Below are 19,943 nucleotides of genomic sequence, written 5' to 3' on the forward strand. Positions count from 1 at the left end.
GAGATATTTCAGATCCACGGTTTTTAGTGGTTCAAACCAATGTGATTTTAAGAAACTCAACACCACGTTGAGATCCCAAGGTGCCACAGGGGGCACAAACGGGGGCTGAATATGCAGCACTCCTTTAACAAATGTCTGAACTTCAGGTACTGAAGCTAGTTCTTTTTGAAAGAAAATCGACAGAGCCGAGATCTGTACCTTAATGGAGCCCAGTTTTAGGCCCATATTTACTCCTGCTTGCAGGAAATGCAGAAATCGACCTAGTTGAAATTCCTCTGTTGGGGCCTTTTCGGCCTCACACCATGCAACATACTTCCGCCATATGCGGTGATAATGAGTTGCTGTGACCTCTTTCCTGGCTTTAATAAGCGTAGGAATGACTTCCTCCGGAATGCCCTTTTCCTTCAGGATCCGGCGTTCAACCGCCATGCCGTCAAACGCAGCCGCGGTAAGTCTTGGAACAGACAGGGCCCCTGCTGTAGCAGGTCTTGTCTGAGCGGCAGAGACCACGGGTCCTCTGAGATCATCTCTTGAAGTTCCGGGTACCACGCTCTTCTTGGCCAATCCGGAACCACGAGAATTGTGTTTACTCCTTGCTTTCTTATTATTCTCAATACCTTTGGTATGAGAGGTAGAGGAGGGAACACATAAACTGACCGGTACACCCACGGTGTCACTAGAGCGTCCACAGCTATCGCCTGAGGGTCTCTTGACCTGGCGCAATACCTCTCTAGTTTTTTGTTTAGGCGGGACGCCATCATGTCCACCTGTGGACGACCCCATTGATTTACAATAATTTGGAAGACTTCTGGATGAAGTCCCCACTCTCCCGGGTGGAGGTCGTGCCTGCTGAGAAAGTCTGCTTCCCAGTTGTCCACTCCCGGGATGAACACTGCTGACAGTGCTAGTACATGATTCTCCGCCCATCTGAGAATTCTTGTGGCTTCTGCCATTGCCATCCTGCTTCTTGTGCCGCCCTGTCGATTCACATGGGCGACTGCCGTGATGTTGTCTGACTGGATCAGCACCGGCTGGTGTAGGAGCAGGGATTTTGCTTGACTTAGGGCATTGTAAATGGCCCTTAGTTCCAGAATATTTATGTGAAGGGCAGTCTCCTGACTTGACCATAGTCCTTGGAAGTTTCTTCCCTTTGTGACTGCCCCCCAGCCTCGTAGGCTGGCATCCGTGGTCACCAGGACCCAGTCCTGTATGCCGAATCTGCGGCCCTCCAGAAGATGAGCACTCTGCAGCCACCACAGAAGAGACACCCTGGTTCTTGGGGACAGGGTTATCAAGCGATGCATCTGAAGGTGCGATCCGGACCACTTGTCCAACAGGTCCCACTGAAAAATTCTGGCATGGAACCTGCCGAATGGAATTGCTTCGTAAGAAGCTACCATCTTTCCCAGGACCCGCGTGCAGTGATGCACCGATACCTGTTTTGGTTTTAGGAGGTCTCTGACTAGAGAAGACAACTCCCTGGCTTTCTCCTCCGGGAGAAACACTTTTTTCTGGACTGTGTCCAGAATCATTCCCAGGAACATTAGACGTGTCGTGGGGACCAGCTGTGACTTTGGGATATTCAGAATCCAGCCGTGCTGGCGCAGCACTTCCTGAGATAGTGCTACTCCCACTAACAACTGTTCCTTGGATCGTGCCTTTATTAGGAGATCGTCCAAGTATGGGATAATTAAAACTCCCTTTTTTCGAAGGAGTATCATCATTTCCGCCATAACCTTGGTAAATACCCTCGGTGCCGTGGAGAGTCCAAACGGCAGCGTCTGGAATTGGTAATGGCAATCCTGTACCACAAATCTGAGGTACTCCTGGTGAGGATGGTAAATGGGGACATGCAGGTAAGCATCCTTGATGTCCAGGGATACCATGTAATCCCCCTCGTCCAGGCTTGCAATAACCGCCCTGAGCGATTCCATCTTGAACTTGAATTTTTTTATGTATGTGTTCAAGGATTTCAAATTTAAAATGGGTCTCACCGAACCGTCCGGTTTCGGCACCACAAATAGTGTGGAATAGTAACCCCGGCCTTGTTGAAGTAGGGGTACCCTGCTTATCACCTGCTGGGAATACAGCTTGTGAATCGCTGCTAGCACCGCCTCCCTGTCTGAGGGAGCAATCGGCAAGGCAGATTTTAGGAACCGGTGGGGTGGAGCCGCCTCGAATTCCAGCTTGTATCCCTGAGATACTATTTGAAGGATCCAGGGATCCACCTGTGAGCGAGCCCACTGATCGCTGAAATTCATGAGGCGGGCCCCCACCGTACCTGGCTCCGCCTGTGGAGCCCCACCGTCATGCGGCGGACTTGGAAGAGGAAGCGGGGGAGGACTTTTGTTCCTGGGAACCTGCTGTTTGCTGCAGTCTTTTTCCCCTACCTCTGCCTCTAGACAGAAAAGACCCTCCTTTTCCCCGCTTGTTTTTCTGGGTCCGAAAGGACTGAACCTGATAAAATGGCGCCTTCTTAGGCTGTGAGGGGACATGGGGTAAAAATGCTGACTTCCCAGACGTTGCTGTGGAAACTAGGTCGGAGAGACCATCCCCAAATAATTCCTCCCCTTTATAAGGCAAAACTTCCATGTGCCTTTTGGAATCTGCATCTCCAGTCCACTGGCGAGTCCATAAGCATCTCCTAGCAGAGATGGATAATGCACTTACTTTAGATGCCAGCCGGCAGATTTCCCTCTGTGCATCTCTCATGTATAAGACTGAGTCTTTGATATGGTCAATTGTTAGCAGAATCGTGTCTCTGTCTAATGTGTCAATATTTTCTGACAGTTTATCTGACCATGCAGCGGCAGCACTGCACATCCATGCTGACGCAATAGCTGGTCTAAGTATAATGCCTGAGTGTGTATATACAGACTTCAGGATCGCCTCCTGCTTTCTATCAGCAGGTTCCTTAAGAGCGGCCGTATCCTGGGACGGTAGTGCCACCTTTTTAGACAAACGTGTGAGCGCTTTATCCACCCTAGGGGGTGTTTCCCAACGTAACCTATCCTCTGGCGGGAAAGGGAACGCCATTAGTATCTTCTTAGGAATTACCAATTTCTTATCAGGGGAAGCCCACGCTTCTTCACACACTTCATTTAATTCATCTGACGGGGGAAAAACTACAGGTAGTTTTTTCTCCCCAAACATAATACCCTTTTTTGTGGTACCTGGATGTAAATCAGAAATATTTAACACCTCTTTCATTGCCTCAATCATGCAGTAAATGGCCTTAACGGGTGTGGCCGGAGAGCCCCAGCCACGAGGCAAATGGCCGCTTTGGCACTGAAGGGGTTAAACCCCTAGTACCCGGCACCATTTTGAGGGACAAAGGGCGCTTGGCGCCAGATTTAAAAATGTATGTTGGGCGCTAGGCGCCGTGATGTATAAAATGTGTGCACATGTATTTTTAAACTGTGCCGTGGTCCCGGACCCCTCCGGAGACCACGGCAGGGAGGACAGCCCCCCGGCGCGCTCAGCAGAGTGTGCACGCCGGGGGAGAGGAGGCAGCCGCTGACCGCCGGAGTCCGGGAGCTCCGCTCCCGGCAGCGGTCAGTGTAGCCCCGGGCGCACTGGAGTGTGCGCGCCGGGGAGAAGGGTGAGCGCTGCGGCTGGGAGCTCGGCTCCCGCTGCAGTGCTCTATGTGAGAGCCGCCGCTGGGGGCCGGGAGCTCTGCTCCCAGCGCCTCAGCCCAGCACAGGTGGCCAGCCGCAGCAGCCGGGACGGACGTCCCGGGCTGCTAGCCGGCGAGGGGGGTGCGCTGCAGCCCGGCTCCCCGCCGGACGCTGCAGCGAGGCCACAAGACAGTCAGCGCCGCTCATGGGAGACCGGGCTAGCCGGCTCCCTAGCGGCGTGGGTGAATTAGGCGGGCGAGCAGGATGGTGAGCGCTGGGGTCCGGGAGCTATGCTCCCGGCGCCCCAGCGCTACAACAAAGCCAGAGTCACGGCGGCCGGGACAAGTGTCCCGGGCCGCCGGGCTTAGGTACAGGGGGGTGCGCCGCTGCGTGCGGCGAGGCCACTGGTTAGTGCCACCCTGGGGGGACAGGGAGAGCCAGCTCCCTGGAACCCCAGAGGCAGGAAGGCAGGCTGGAGGATGGGGGAAGCCAGCCCCATACCTCCAGCACTGAGAGGGAGAGCCCTAGCAGCCAGGCTGCAGGGCTAGGGAAGGCACTGCAGTGCCTGAGTATGTAGAGTCTGTGCAGGGCACAGGCTCAGTGTATAGTTACAGGGAAATGTACAGTGTGATTTAAAATGTAATGTATTTAAAGAGAAATTGCACTTACTTGATTGTGTGTCCCAGGAGGGGGGAATCCATGGCTGTGCAGGCTGATGGATTCTCCCAGACCTTTTCCCCAAAAACGGAATGTTTTCCCATCCAGCCTCATAGTTCCCAGGGGTACAGGAAGAGAGAGGAGCAGCTTAGCTGTGAAGCAAGCTGAGTGGTTTCTTGGAGCTCCATGGAGATCAGCCGTAGTGGACCAGAGACCTGGACCGGGGAGCCAGGCTGCCCAGCTCTGGAGCCCAAATCCAGGCTGCAGGCAGTGAGAGGGGTCCCGGGCAGGTTTCTGGAAGTCAGTTTAGGAGGGAAAAACTTCCCCCCAGCCAGACTGAACGGCACCGTGGGAGTATCCTGAATCTCCAAGATAGGGGGGTCAAAGGAGACCGACCACTCCCCACTGTCCATAGGGAACAATGTAAAGGTGTGCATGAGACCAGAGCATGCACAGCTCATGGGTAAACATTGATTGGTTGTACACCACAGGGCGGGCTTACCCCCTGTGGTAAGGGGTCTTGGAGAGGGATAAAAGAAGGGCAGTTGGCCCATAGGATTGTGTATTGTAACATCTTCTTCTGCTGAAACATCTTAATTGTATGCTGTTGCCCCTAGCAATAGGGAGGAGCCTTTTTAAAGGTTATTTGAGCAATAAACACCTTTGCCTCAAGAAGACTGCTTCATCTTGTGACCAACAGGGTTAGGCCAAACCTAGCCCCGTCCTCCGGCTGTCCAGGGAAGCACCTGACGTCTCCAAGCTCCGCCTTCCGCCAGCTACCGGTAGAGGCCTAGCAAGTGGCTAGTGGGGATTCGTCGACACCACACAGGTGTGGTAAAGCAGTGCGTCGGCACATACAGAGCAGAACCGTGGTTCCAAACGCCACGGCAGGTTAGGAGTTTGGTGGTGGCAGCGAGAACCCGCCCACAGCGCAGTGGGTGGAGTCAGTAACAGGCGGTTACTGACGGTAAGCGGGAATCCCCTATGTGGTCAGGCCTCGTGCGGCTTGACCTTCCATTCTGTGCGCAGTCAACGGGACGCGGAAGCTGCGAGTGCTTCCGTACGGTATCGTCCTGTCACAGAAATTGGTGGCATAGTGGTGGGATAATCCCAGGCGGCTTTTCATCACCCGATTGGAGAAGCCGAGTTACTCAGGAGAGGAGTAACTGCAGCGCAGGAGGACGCACAAGATGGCGGAATTCAGCGGAATGTCCAAGGAGGATCTGGAGATCGTATGCCAGGGGAAGGGTGTGGAAATCCCTTCCAACGCGTCCAGGAGCGTCATGCAGGCGGCGCTCAGGAGCTGGGAGGAGTCTCATCGGGCGGAGGTGGAAAGCACTGACGGCGTCAGCATCGCAGAGGACGGCCCAACAGTGGACCTTCGTAAGGAACCGGTGAGAACCACAAGCCCCGCCCTCTCTCACAGCAGCAATGTTTCCCAGCAATCCCTAGCAGGGCCAGGATCCCAACGTCCCAGGGGGGGCGGCCCGGATACCCTAGCAGATCGGCTAGCGGAATTGGGGGAAAGGGCAACGGAGCAAGAGCGCTTGATCATCATCCAGATGTGGCGTGATGAGCGGGCACCACAGGCCGTGGTACCCCGGGAGCCGTTGTCAGCTGTTGTTCACAGATCAGGACGTATTCAGTTTGCCAAGTTTGCAGACAGTGATGGGGACATTGATGGACATTTGCAAGTTTTTGAAAGGACTTGTAAACTACACGATCTACCCAAGTCAGAGTGGGTGAGACACCTTGTGCCCACTCTGCATGGAGAGGCCTTGGAGGCCTATCGAGGAGTGGCGACGGAGGACTGTGGGAACTACGACGAAGTCGCGAAGGCCCTCCTCCAGCGATTCTTCATCACTCCAGAGTCTTACAGGAAGAAGTTCAGAGACTTGCCCAAGAATCCTAGCAGCACCCATGAGCAGTTCGCCACCCAGCTGCGGCAGTACGTGGTGAAGTGGGTGAAGGATTCAGAAGCCACTACATGGGACGCACTGATCGACCTGATCTGCAGGGAGCAGTTCTACCGCCGGTGCGCCCAAGAAGTGAAGGAGTGGGTGCTAGATCGGGAGCCACCCAGCTTAAAGATGGCTGCCCAATTAGCCGACAAGTATGTGGCAATTCGGCCACAGGGGCAGAAGCGCCCCGCCAGCAGCCAGCTCCAACAGACTGTACCACCAAGGGGACCACCCTCTTCAGCTCATCAACCCCAAAGACAAGCATCTTCCAACCCGGGTGCTCTTGGCCAGCAACCGCACCGCAGCGTCCCTGCAACTGATCAGAGATCATCGGTGCCACGACTGGAGAAGAAGTGCTACGGCTGTGGGAAAATCGGACATCTGAGGATGAACTGTCCTGCATCCCAAGCACCCCAGACTCGTGCTCCAAATCCGAGTGCTGGAGCCCGGATCGCTTGTTTGACGAGAGGAGATGAGCCTACAGAGACTGTTCCCCCTCCAGTCAGTCCGATGGAGTGTGGCGAGAGACAGGTGCACTCTGCGGAGAGAGTCACCTGCATGGCCAAACAGCCCCTACACAACATGTGGAGGCACCTGCAGCCAGTCCATGTGGGACCCCTGCAGGGAGAAGGCCTAAGAGACTCTGGGGCCTCAATCACTGTGGTGAGCCCCCACCTTATAGATCCTGCTGCAGTATTGCAGGGTCGCACTGCCACGATCACCCTGGCAGAAGGAACAGAAAAAGCGGTTCCCATGGCAAGAGTCTACCTGGACTGGGGAGCTGGACCCGAGTTGCGAGAAGTTGCCGTCATGGATGGTCTCCCAACTGATGTGGTCCTAGGAAATGATCTGGGTGGTGGGATCGTCACTATGTTTGTTGGCGCCATTCCCCGGAGTCAAGTTCCAAAACCACCATTGACATCAGCTACTCCAGCACCGCCCAGCCCAGAGGAAAAGACTACAGCTGCTAGACAACTGCCAGCACAGCCAACCACAGCATCAACCAGCCCAGAGGAAAAGATTACAGCGGCTAGATCAGCACATCTACCCCGCATGCCTTTTGCCTCTGGTATGCCCACGTCCACTAGCAACGCAGAGGATGTCGGTTCCAGCTCGTTTGATCCTGTGGGGGTGCCCAATGATGCTCCTGACCCAAGTGGTTTGCCAACTCCGGCGGTGAGTATGAGAAACCACATTGACTTTTCCATGACTGACCCCTACCAGACTGACCCTAGTAGTCCCCACCTAGATCCCCCTGTAGAGTGTCCCAATTTAGGAGAGATTGAGGGCCACAGGCAGGAGTTTAGGGAGGCTCAACTCTCTGACCCATCCCCGAAAGGCATGAGGCGCCACTCTGGCAGCGGCCTTGACAGGGTTGGGGCGGGGAGGTTGACCTGGCGGGAAGGGTTAAGGTACAGGGTAGCCAGGAAAGTGGGAGGGGATAGACCAGATAGGGAATGTGTCCAACTGGTCCCCTCAGGGTACGTTCCTGTGCAACCGGTGTCTGTTGCCAGCGAAACCCCTTTGGACAGTAACCCGGAGACAGACCGTACCCTGAAGTGCCTGACACAGAGCTTACCCTGGTCTGGAATGTCGGATGACGCCCAGACCAACTGTAAGGCTGGTGCCATGCGTTGGCAGCCGGGGCACTCCCGCGGTTGTGTTGTCTCTGGGCCTCTGCCCATAGGAGAACCCTTGCAGCAAGTTGCTGTGGACATAGCAGGTCCCCTGCCTGTGCGCAGTAGATCGGGGAAGACACGCAGCCTCACTGTAGTGGTTGCCACACAGGATCCAGAGGCTGGTGGTCTGGCCGCCATCACTGCGGCACAGGTAGCGGACGAGGAGGAAAGAGTAGGCCTAGGTGACAGGGTAGGTTTCCCGAGTCATAGGTCGACAGAAGAGGATTGGAGGGCAGGTCTGACAGTTAGGGCAGACAGTTGCCAGATAGGTATGACGGAGGTGCAGTGCCTGGGGCACCATGTGGGAGGAGACAGGGGTAGGCCCAACCCAGAGGGGGTGGAGGCAACCAGAGGCTGTCCCCGACCTACATCACCCAGACTGGTACTGACCTTAGAACCTGTAAGGCCCTACGGACATGTTGTCATTGACTTTAGTCCTGTAGTGAACCCCTTGACAGAGATGGCTAGGAAGGGCATTCCCAAGTCAGTGGACTTTGCACCCGCTTGCGAGTTGGCATTCCAGTCATTGAAGGAGGCTCGGGTACCCGCTCCAGTGCTGATGGCGCACATTCTTGACCAGGACTGTGTGTTACGAACTATTGCGCCACTGCACGGACTGGGAGCAGTACCGAGCCAGAAAGAGCCATATGGGCAGGAGCACCCTGTGGCCTGTTTGAGCAGAAAACTGCTATTGTGGGAGGTGGGGTATGCCACAGTTGGGACACCGTGGGTGGCACTTGTTTGTAACCGGCCCCCCACCGTGGTGACTTACCACCTACCTGTTAGGTGGCTGCAACCTACCTTGGGGGAATTGGACAGACTTTTGTGGTGGAGCCTTGAACTTGGACTTCAGGTGGACTATTTGAACATTGTGCACCCACGAAGAGAGGCCCACTACACTATGGATGAACTGTCTAGGCCAGAGCCTACACCCCCCAGGTAGCGTCCCCTTCACCCCAACGGACTGCGGGACCAGGACCCAAATCGTTGGGACATGGGTCCCTGGTTGACCCGCTTGAATGGGGGGGGAGGAGTGTGGCCGGAGAGCCCCAGCCACGAGGCAAATGGCCGCTTTGGCACTGAAGGGGTTAAACCCCTAGTGCCCGGCGCCATTTTGAGGGACAAAGGGCGCTTGGCGCCAGATTTAAAAATGTATGTTGGGCGCTAGGCGCCGTGATGTATAAAATGTGTGCACATGTAATTTTAAACTGTGCCGTGGTCCCGGACCCCTCCGGAGACCACGGCAGGGAGGACAGCCCCCCGGCGCGCTCAGCAGAGTGTGCACGCCGGGGGAGAGGAGGCAGCCGCTGACCGCCGGAGTCCGGGAGCTCCGCTCCCGGCAGCGGTCAGTGTAGCCCCGGGCGCACTGGAGTGTGCGCGCCGGGGAGAAGGGTGAGCGCTGCGGCTGGGAGCTCGGCTCCCGCTGCAGTGCTCTATGTGAGAGCCGCCGCTGGGGGCCGGGAGCTCTGCTCCCAGCGCCTCAGCCCAGCACAGGTGGCCAGCCGCAGCAGCCGGGACGGACGTCCCGGGCTGCTAGCCGGCGAGGGGGGTGCGCTGCAGCCCGGCTCCCCGCCGGACGCTGCAGCGAGGCCACAAGACAGTCAGCGCCGCTCATGGGAGACCGGGCTAGCCGGCTCCCTAGCGGCATGGGTGAATTAGGCGGGCGAGCAGGATGGTGAGCGCTGGGGTCCGGGAGCTATGCTCCCGGCGCCCCAGCGCTACAACAAAGCCAGAGTCACGGCGGCCGGGACAAGTGTCCCGGGCCGCCGGGCTTAGGTACAGGGGGGTGCGCCGCTGCGTGCGGCGAGGCCACTGGTTAGTGCCACCCTGGGGGGACAGGGAGAGCCAGCTCCCTGGAACCCCAGAGGCAGGAAGGCAGGCTGGAGGATGGGGGAAGCCAGCCCCATACCTCCAGCACTGAGAGGGAGAGCCCTAGCAGCCAGGCTGCAGGGCTAGGGAAGGCACTGCAGTGCCTGAGTATGTAGAGTCTGTGCAGGGCACAGGCTCAGTGTATAGTTACAGGGAAGTGTACAGTGTGATTTAAAATGTAATGTATTTAAAGAGAAATTGCACTTACTTGATTGTGTGTCCCAGGAGGGGGGAATCCATGGCTGTGCAGGCTGATGGATTCTCCCAGACCTTTTCCCCAAAAACGGAATGTTTTCCCATCCAGCCTCATAGTTCCCAGGGGTACAGGAAGAGAGAGGAGCAGCTTAGCTGTGAAGCAAGCTGAGTGGTTTCTTGGAGCTCCATGGAGATCAGCCGTAGTGGACCAGAGACCTGGACCGGGGAGCCAGGCTGCCCAGCTCTGGAGCCCAAATCCAGGCTGCAGGCAGTGAGAGGGGTCCCGGGCAGGTTTCTGGAAGTCAGTTTAGGAGGGAAAAACTTCCCCCCAGCCAGACTGAACGGCACCGTGGGAGTATCCTGAATCTCCAAGATAGGGGGGTCAAAGGAGACCGACCACTCCCCACTGTCCATAGGGAACAATGTAAAGGTGTGCATGAGACCAGAGCATGCACAGCTCATGGGTAAACATTGATTGGTTGTACACCACAGGGCGGGCTTACCCCCTGTGGTAAGGGGTCTTGGAGAGGGATAAAAGAAGGGCAGTTGGCCCATAGGATTGTGTATTGTAACATCTTCTTCTGCTGAAACATCTTAATTGTATGCTGTTGCCCCTAGCAATAGGGAGGAGCCTTTTTAAAGGTTATTTGAGCAATAAACACCTTTGCCTCAAGAAGACTGCTTCATCTTGTGACCAACAGGGTTAGGCCAAACCTAGCCCCGTCCTCCGGCTGTCCAGGGAAGCACCTGACGTCTCCAAGCTCCGCCTTCCGCCAGCTACCGGTAGAGGCCTAGCAAGTGGCTAGTGGGGATTCGTCGACACCACACAGGTGTGGTAAAGCAGTGCGTCGGCACATACAGAGCAGAACCGTGGTTCCAAACGCCACGGCAGGTTAGGAGTTTGGTGGTGGCAGCGAGAACCCGCCCACAGCGCAGTGGGTGGAGTCAGTAACAGGCGGTTACTGACGGTAAGCGGGAATCCCCTATGTGGTCAGGCCTCGTGCGGCTTGACCTTCCATTCTGTGCGCAGTCAACGGGACGCGGAAGCTGCGAGTGCTTCCGTACGGTATCGTCCTGTCACAACGGGCATTAAATTTGACTCATCGTCGTCGACACTGGTGTCAGTATCCGTGTCGACATCTACTTGTGCCATCTGAGATAGCGGGCGTTTCAGAGCCCCTGATGACTTTTGAGACACCTGGACAGGCACGAGCTGAAGACTCGGCTGTCCCACAGTCGGCATGTCGTCAAATTTTTTATGTAAGGAGTCTATACGTGCACTCATTTCCTGCCATAAACTCATCCACTCAGGTGTCTGCCCCCCAGGGGGTGACATCCCTGCTAAAGGCATCTGCTCCCCCTCCATCATCATTATCCTCCTCAAACATGTCGACACAGCCGTACCGACACACTCCACACACACAGGGAATGCTCAAACAGAGGACAGGACCCACAAAAAGCCCTTTGGGGGGACAGAGTAAGAGTATGCCAGCACACACCAGAGCGCTATATATATACAGGGACTAACTGAGTTATGTCCCTAATAGCTGCTTTTCAATAAAATATAATATATATACTGCCAAATTTAATGCCCCCCCCCTCTCTTTTCCCTCTTACTGGTACTGTAGATTGCAGGGAAGAGCCAGGGAGCTTCCTTCCAGCGGAGCTGTGAGGGAAAAATGGCGCCAGTGTGCTGAGGAGATAGGCTCCGCCCCTTTTTTGCGGCCTATTCTCCCGCTTTTTATGGAATTCTGGCAGGGGTATTTACCTCATATATAGCCCCTGGGGCTATATATTGAGGTATTTTAGCCAGCCAAGGTGTTTTATTGCTGCCTCAGGGCGCCCCCCCCCCAGCGCCCTGCACCCTCAGTGACCGGAGTGTGAAGTGTGAGAGGAGCAATGGTGCACAGCTGCAGTGCTGTGCGCTACCTTGGTGAAGACAGAGTCTTCATGCCGCCGATTTTCCGGACCATCTTCTTGCTTCTGGCTCTGTAAGGGGGACGGCGGCGCGGCTCCGGGACCGAACATCAAGGCTGGGCCTGCGGTCGATCCCTCTGGAGCTAATGGTGTCCAGTAGCCTAAGAAGCCCAATCCGGCTGCAAGCAGGCGAGTTCGCTTCTTCTCCCCTTAGTCCCTCGCTGCAGTGAGCCTGTTGCCAGCAGGTCTCACTGAAAATAATAAACCTAAGACTATCTTTCTTCTAAGAGCTCAGGAGAGCCCCAAGTGTGCATCCAACCTCGGCCGGGCACAAAATCTAACTGAGGCCTGGAGGAGGGTCATAGTGGGAGGAGCCAGTGCACACCAGGTAGTCCTAAATCTTTCTAGAGTGCCCAGCCTCCTTCAGAGCCCGCTATTCCCCATGGTCCTTACGGAGTTCCCAGCATCCACTAGGACGTCAGAGAAATGCGTGATAACGGGGGTCACTTTAGATGGAATGTGCGTGATATATCATTTGAATACCACCATGCGTCTGCGCCTACACGTGGTGCACACGCCATACACACGTAATACACATGGGCGCGCCGTGGTGCCCGCAGACTCCGGCGCTGTGCCTTACACTGGGGAGAGGGCAGTAATAAGAGAGCTAGGAGGGTAAGGGACATCTCCATACCTCCAACATTACCCTCTCCAAGAGGGACAGAATGCTCTGGCTCTGGACTTCCCTCTAACTGTATGATTGCCATCACCTGTAGTGAAACACCTTTCTTATCCATTACCTGTTCAACACAGGTGCTGGCAATCATACATTAAGAGAAAAATCCAGAAGCAGAGCATAGTGTCCCTCCTGGAGAGGGTCATGTTGGGAGGTATGCATCTCTATGACACACACACACCTACTGACATGTTATTTCCATGTCTCATACATGTGCAGTCACTGTGACAGGAATGTCCCACACAGGACGCCGTACTCCCCCACGCCGGGTCACATGGTACCACCCCCCGCCCCCGCTCTCACTGACATGGTATCCCCCGCCTGGTGACGTCACGCGGTCCCTTGGTCCCTCGCCACCTCCCTATATATGGTCAATGAGCTCAGCCGCAGCAGAGGGCGGGGATACAGCTGCGCTCAGCGCCAATTGGCTGACGGCTCGGTAGTGCCCGCCTTGTCATTCATCCTTGCTGCGCCTCGCCTAAAGCCTCATCCTCCTCTTATTGGCTGGTCGTAGCGAAACCACACCTACTGGAGCCAGCTATTGGACCGGAGCCCCCAGTCACCGCCCAACAGAGACACCCAGCTTCGGAATGTGACGTGTCTGCGGGGGCGAGCACGTCACAGGGGCTGCGGGAGCGCGCACTGAGGTGTGTGTAGTATAAGTCTGTGTATGTGTACTGTCTATAGAGGAGTAATAGTGTATATGGGGAATTAATGCTGTATATAGGGGAGTAATACCGTGTATATATCATGTGTATGGGGTAGGGCACTGCCTGTAGGTGGTGTACTGCTGTGTATGGGGGCGTAATAATGTATATAGGGGAGTAATGCTGTGTATGGGGGTGTAATACTGTATATAGGGGAGTAATGCTGTGTATGGGGGTATAATACTGTATATAGAGGAGTATTACTGTATATAGGGGAGTAATGCTGTGTGTTTGGGGGAGTAATACTGTATATAGGGGAGTAATGCTGTGTATAGAGGAGTATTACTGTATATAGGGGAGTAATGCTGTGTGTGTGTGGGGGAGTAATACTGTATATAGGGGAGTAATGCTGTGTATAGAGGAGTATTACTGTATATAGGGGAGTAATGCTGTGTGTGTGTGGGGGAGTAATACTGTATATAGGGGAGTAATGCTGTGTATAGAGGAGTATTACTGTATATAGGGGAGTAATGCTTGTGTGTGTGTGTGGGAGTAATACTGTATATAGGGGAGCAATGCTGTGTATAGAGGAGTATTACTGTATATAGGGGAGTAATGCTGTGTGTGTGGGGGAGTAATACTGTATATAGGGGAGTAATGCTGTGTATAGAGGAGTATTACTGTATATAGGGGAGCAATGCTGTGTATGGGGTGTAATACTATATATAGGGGCGTAATGCTGTGTATAGAGGAGTAATACTGTATATAGGGGAGTAATGCTGTGTATAGAGGAGTAATACTGTATATAGGGGAGTAATGCTGTGTATGGGGACGTAATACTATATATAGGGGTGTAATGCTGTGTATAGAGGAGTAACACTGTATATAGGGGAGTAATGCTGTGTATGGGGGCGTAATACTGTATATAGGGGAGAAATGCTGTGTATGGGGGAGTAATGCTATGTATGGGGGCGTAATACTGGATATAGAGGAGTTATGCTGTGTATGGGTCCGTATTACTGTATATAGGGGTATAATGCTGTGTATGGGGGCGTAATCCTGTGTATAGGGGCGTACTACTGTATATAGGGGAGTAATGCTGTGTATGGGGGTGTAATACTGTATATTGGGGAGTAATGCTATGTATGGGTGTAATACTGTATATAGGGGTGTAATACTGTATATAGGGGAGTAATGCTGCGTATGGGGGCGTAATACTGTATATAGTGGAGTAATGCTGTGTATGGGGGCGTAATGCTGTGTATGGGGGAGTAACACTGTGTGCATATCATGTGTATGGGGTAGGGTGCTGCCTGTAGGGGATGCACGTGGTGTCGTGCTGTGTATGGGGGCGTAATACTGTATATAGGGGAGTAATGCTGTGATTAGGGGGCGTAATGCTGTGTATAGGATATGATATTGTGTATGGGGAAGTAGTATGCACAATATATCATGTGTATGGGGTAGGATACTTCATATAGGGGGTGCATGTAGTGTAATCCTGTATATAGGGTCTAATGCTGTATATAGGACAGTAGTTCAGTGTATATGGGGGTGTAATACCATGTATGTATAATGTGTATAGGGTAGGATACTGCATATTGGGGGTGCACGTGGTGTACTGTTCTATATGGGGGAGTTATACTGTGTATAGGGCAGTAGTTCAGTGTATATGGGGTGTACTGTATATAGGGGTGTAATACCATGTATGTATAATGTGTATAGGGTAGGATACTGCATGTTGGGGGGCATGTGGTGTACTGTTGTATATGGGGGAGTTATGCGGTATATAGGGGTGTTTAGGTTAGTGTGGCTGGAGAGACTAACCAGCCACACGTGTAATGGCGGCTGCGGCACTGAAGGGGTTAACCCTCGTGCCCGGCGCCATGTTGCGGACAATAGGCGCTTTACGTCACTGTTAAATGTACTTACGGCGCTGGGTGCAGACTGTTTACAAATATGTTTAATGATGTGTCTTAACATGTCATATGTAGTGCTCTGTGCACAATTGCAGGAATGCATGTTTAAATGTATTTATATTTAAGATGTGGTCACCTGTATATTTAAAGGAAAAATGCACTGACTATAGATGTTTGAATAATCATCTCCTGTCAGTAGGAAGTGGCATGCTAATGGCCCTGTCCTAGCAGAGAGGTGTGAATGACAAAACCTTTTGATGTGTAAATTCCTTAGAGAGAGATGTTACTCACAGAAATCTCCTTATACCATATTTAAAGTAGTTCTGGCCTTGGAACCTGTTTCATGTAATGATTTAATTGATATATGAACCCTGAATGGCAGATGCAGGAAGGAAGACTGATTGTTGTGTTGCAGCCTTTCCTGTTGTAATCCCAAACACTGGGTTTGCCTGGAGATGTGAATGAGACAGAAACATTTGTATTTTGAAGCTATGTGATAAATTTATCAATAGTGAATGTTAAACTGATACCAAACGTTGTCTGTGTCACAGGAAGGAGGATATTGTTTTATTGCACTTAGCTCCTTTTGAAATGTAATTTATTTACTTGTATTTTCTAAGATATCCTGATTGGATAGAAAGGGCTCAGGGAGGGCATGACCCCCCCCTGTTGTACTGTGTTGAAAATTGACATAAAAAGGAGGTTTGCGTGCCTCCAGAGTGTAATTGTACCATCTTCATTCTGCTGGAACATCTTGCTGTATGCTGTTGCCCCTAGCAATAGGGAAGAGTCTTTTTTAAGACTATTTTTGAGCAAATAAACATCATCTGTCTCAAGAAGATTGCTTCATCTTGTGACCTACAGGGTTATGCCAAACATAGTTCCGTCCTCCGGCTGTCCAGGGAAGCACCTAACGTCTCCAAGTTCCGCCTTCCGCCAGCTACTGGTGGAGGCCTAGCAAGTGGTTAGTGGGGATTTGTCAACACCACACAGGTGTGGAAAGGAAGCGTGTCGACACATACAGAGCAGAACCGTGGTTCCAAACGCCACGGCAGGTTAGGAGTTTGGTGGTGGCAGCATAAACCCGCCCACAGCGCAGTGGGTGGAGTCAGTAACAGGCGGTTACTGACGGTAAGCGGGAATCCCCTATGTGGTCAGGTCCCGTGTGAGCTAACCTTCCATTCTGTGCACAGGTGGCGGGACGCGAGAGCGGCGAGTGCTTTCGTACGGAACCGTCCTGTCACAGGTAGGATATTGCATATAGGGTGTCATGTACTGTTGTATATTGGGGAGTTATACTGTATATAGGGCAGTAGTTCTGTGTATATGGTGTGTACTGTATATAAGTGAGTAATGTTTATATACTGTATAGATGGTGTGCATGGTGAGTAATACTGTATATATAGGGTGTGCATGGTGGGTAATACTGTGTATAGAGTGTAATATTATTATTTTCTCTATCGTCCTAGTGGATGCTGGGGTTCCTGAAAGGACCATGGGGAATAGCGGCTCCGCAGGAGACGGGGCACAAAAGTAAAGCTTTCCGATCAGGTGGTGTGCACTGGCTCCTCCCCCTATGACCCTCCTCCAAGCCAGTTAGATTTTTGTGCCCGGCCGAGAAGGGTGCAATCTAGGTGGCTCTCCTAAAGAGCTGCTTAGAAAAGTTTAGCTTAGGTTTTTTATTTTACAGTGAGTCCTGCTGGCAACAGGATCACTGCAACGAGGGACTTAGGGGAGAAGAAGTGAACTCACCTGCGTGCAGGATGGATTGGCTTCTTGGCTACTGGACATCAGCTCCAGAGGGACGATCACAGGTACAGCCTGGATGGTCACCGGAGCCTTGCCGCCGGCCCCCTTGCAGATGCTGAAGTAAGAAGAGGTCCAGAATCGGCGGCAGAAGACTCCTCAGTCTTCTAAAGGTAGCGCACAGCACTGCAGCTGTGCGCCATTTTCCTCTCAGCACACTTCACACGGCAGTCACTGAGGGTGCAGGGCGCTGGGAGGGGGGCGCCCTGGGAGGCAAATGAATACCTATTTTGGCTAAAAATACCTCACATATAGCCTCCGGAGGCTATATGGAGATATTTAACCCCTGCCAGAATCCGTTAAGAGCGGGAGACGAGGCCGCCGAAAAAGGGGCGGGGCCTATCTCCTCAGCACACAGCACCATTTTCCCTCACAGAAAGGCTGGAGGGAAGGCTCCCAGGCTCTCCCCTGCACTGCACTACAGAAACAGGGTTAAAACAGAGAGGGGGGGCACTAATTTGGCGTTATATAAATATATAAAAAAGATGCTATAAGGGAAAACACTTATATAAGGTTGTCCCTATATAATTATAGCGTTTTTGGTGTGTGCTGGCAAACTCTCCCTCTGTCTCTCCAAAGGGCTAGTGGGTCCTGTCCTCTATCAGAGCATTCCCTGTGTGTGTGCTGTGTGTCGGTACGTGTGTGTCGACATGTAGGAGGACGATGTTGGTGAGGAGGCGGAGCAATTGCCTGTAATGGTGATGTCACTCTCTAGGGAGTCGACACCGGAATGGATGGCTTATTTAGGGAATTACGTGATAATGTCAACACGCTGCAAGGTCGGTTGACGACATGAGACGGCCGACAAACAATTAGTACCGGTCCAGACGTCTCAAAAACACCGTCAGGGGTTTTAAAACGCCCATTTACTTTAGTCGGTCGACACAGACACAGACAGGGACACTGAATCCAGTGTCGACGGTGAATAAACAAACGTATTCCTTATTAGGGCCACACGTTAAAGGCAATGAAGGAGGTGTTACATATTTCTGATACTACAAGTACCACAAAAGAGGGTATTATGTGGGATGTGAAAAAACTACCATAGTTTTTCCTGAATCAGATAAATTAAATAAAGTGTGTGATGATGCGTGGGTTCCCCCCGATAGAAAATTATGGGCGGTATACCCTTTCCCGCCAGAAGTTAGGGCGCGTTGGGAAACACCCCTTAGGGTGGATAAGGCGCTCACACGCTTATCAAAACAAGTGACGGTACCGTCTATAGATAGGGCCGTCCTCAAGGACCAGCTGACAGGAGGCTGGAAAATATCATAAAAAGTATATACACACATACTGGTGTTATACTGCGACCAGCGATCGCCTCAGCCTGGATGTGCAGAGCTGGGGTGGCTTGGTCGGATTCCCTGACTAAAAATATTGATACCCTTGACAGGGACAGTATTTTATTGACTATAGAGCATTTAAAGGATGCATTTCTATATATGCGAGATGCACAGAGGGATATTTGCACTCTGGCATCAAGAGTAAGTGCGATGTCCATAACTGCCAGAAGATGTTATGGACACGACAGTGGTCAGGTGATGCAGATTCCAAACGGCACAAAGGTGTATTGCCGTATAAAGGAAGAGGAGTTATTTGGGGTCGGTCCATCGGACCTGGTGGCCACGGCAACTGCTGGAAAATCCACCGTTTTTTACCCTAAGTCACATCTCTGCAGAAAAAGACACCGTCTTTTCAGCCTCAGTCCTTTCGTCCCTATAAGATCATATCTGCCCAGGGATAGAGGAAAAGGAAGAAGACTGCAGCAGGCAGCCCATTCCCAGGAACAGAAGCGTTCCACCGCTTCTGACAAGTTCTCAGCATGGCGCTGAGACAGTACAGGACCCCTGGATCCTACAAGTAGTATCCCAGGGGTACAGATTGGAATGTCGAGACGTTTCCCCTTCGCAGGCTCCTGAAGTCTGCTTTACCAAGGTCTCCCTCCGACAAGGAGGCAGTATGGGAAAAAATTCACAAGCTGTATTCCCAGCAGGTGATAATTAAATTCCCCTCCTACTACAAGAAAAGGGGTATTATTCCACACTATATTGTGGTACTGAAGCCAGAAGGCTAGGTGAGACTTATTCTAAAAAAAAAAAAAAAAAAATTTTTTTTGAACACTTACAAAGGTTCAAATCAAGATGGAGTCACTCAGAGCAGTGATAACGAACCAGGAAGAAGGGGACTATATAGTGTCCCGGGACATCAGGGATGCTTACCTCTATGTCCCAAATTTGCCCTTCTCACTAAGGGTACCTCAGGTTCGTGGTGCAGAACTGTCACTATGAGTTTCAGACGCTGCCGTTTGGATTGTCCACGGCACCCCGGGTCTTTACCAAGGTAATGGCCGAAATGATGATTCTTCTTCGAAGAAAAGGCGTCTTAATTATCCCTTACTTGGACGATCTCCTGATAAGGGCATAGTCCAGGGAACAGTTGGAGGTCGGAGTAGCACTATCTCGGATACTGCTACAACAGCACGGGTGGATTCTAAATATTCCAAAATCGCAGCTGATCCCGACGACACGTCTGCTGTGCCTAGGGATGATTCTGGACACAGTCCAGAAAAAGGTGTTTCTCCCGGAAGAGAAAGCCAGGGAGTTATCCGAGCTAGTCAGGAACCTCCTAAAAACAGTGCATCATTGCACAAGGGTCCTGGTAAAAAATGGTGGCTTCCTACGAAGCAATTCCATTCGGCAGATTTCACGCAAGAACTTTTCAGTGGGATCTGCTGGACAAATGGTCCGGATCGCATCTTCAGATGCATCAGCGGATAACCCTATATCCAAGAACAAGGGTGTCTCTCCTGTGGTGGTTATAGAGTGCTCATCTTCTAGAGGGCCGCAGATTCGGCATTCAGGATTGGATGCTGGTGACCACGGAGCCCAGCCCGAGAGGCTGGGGAGCAGTCACACAAGGAAAAAATTTCCAGGGAGTGTG

At 52.5% G+C, this 19,943-nt stretch overlaps 1 protein-coding gene across 1 annotated transcript in view; it reads left to right on the forward strand.

Moving 5' to 3' along the window:
- The first annotated feature begins 13,103 nt into the window (after positions 1–13,103).
- Positions 13,104–19,943, forward strand: part of ILK (integrin linked kinase) — a 94,498-nt gene continuing 87,658 nt past the window's right edge. The window contains exon 1 of the mRNA XM_063950783.1: positions 13,104–13,278. The gene's annotated coding sequence lies outside the window, so the exon portion shown is untranslated. The remainder of the gene's footprint in view (positions 13,279–19,943) is intronic.

The sequence above is a fragment of the Pseudophryne corroboree genome, chromosome 2, assembly GCF_028390025.1.
Source record: "Pseudophryne corroboree isolate aPseCor3 chromosome 2, aPseCor3.hap2, whole genome shotgun sequence".
Taxonomy (NCBI): domain Eukaryota; kingdom Metazoa; phylum Chordata; class Amphibia; order Anura; family Myobatrachidae; genus Pseudophryne; species Pseudophryne corroboree.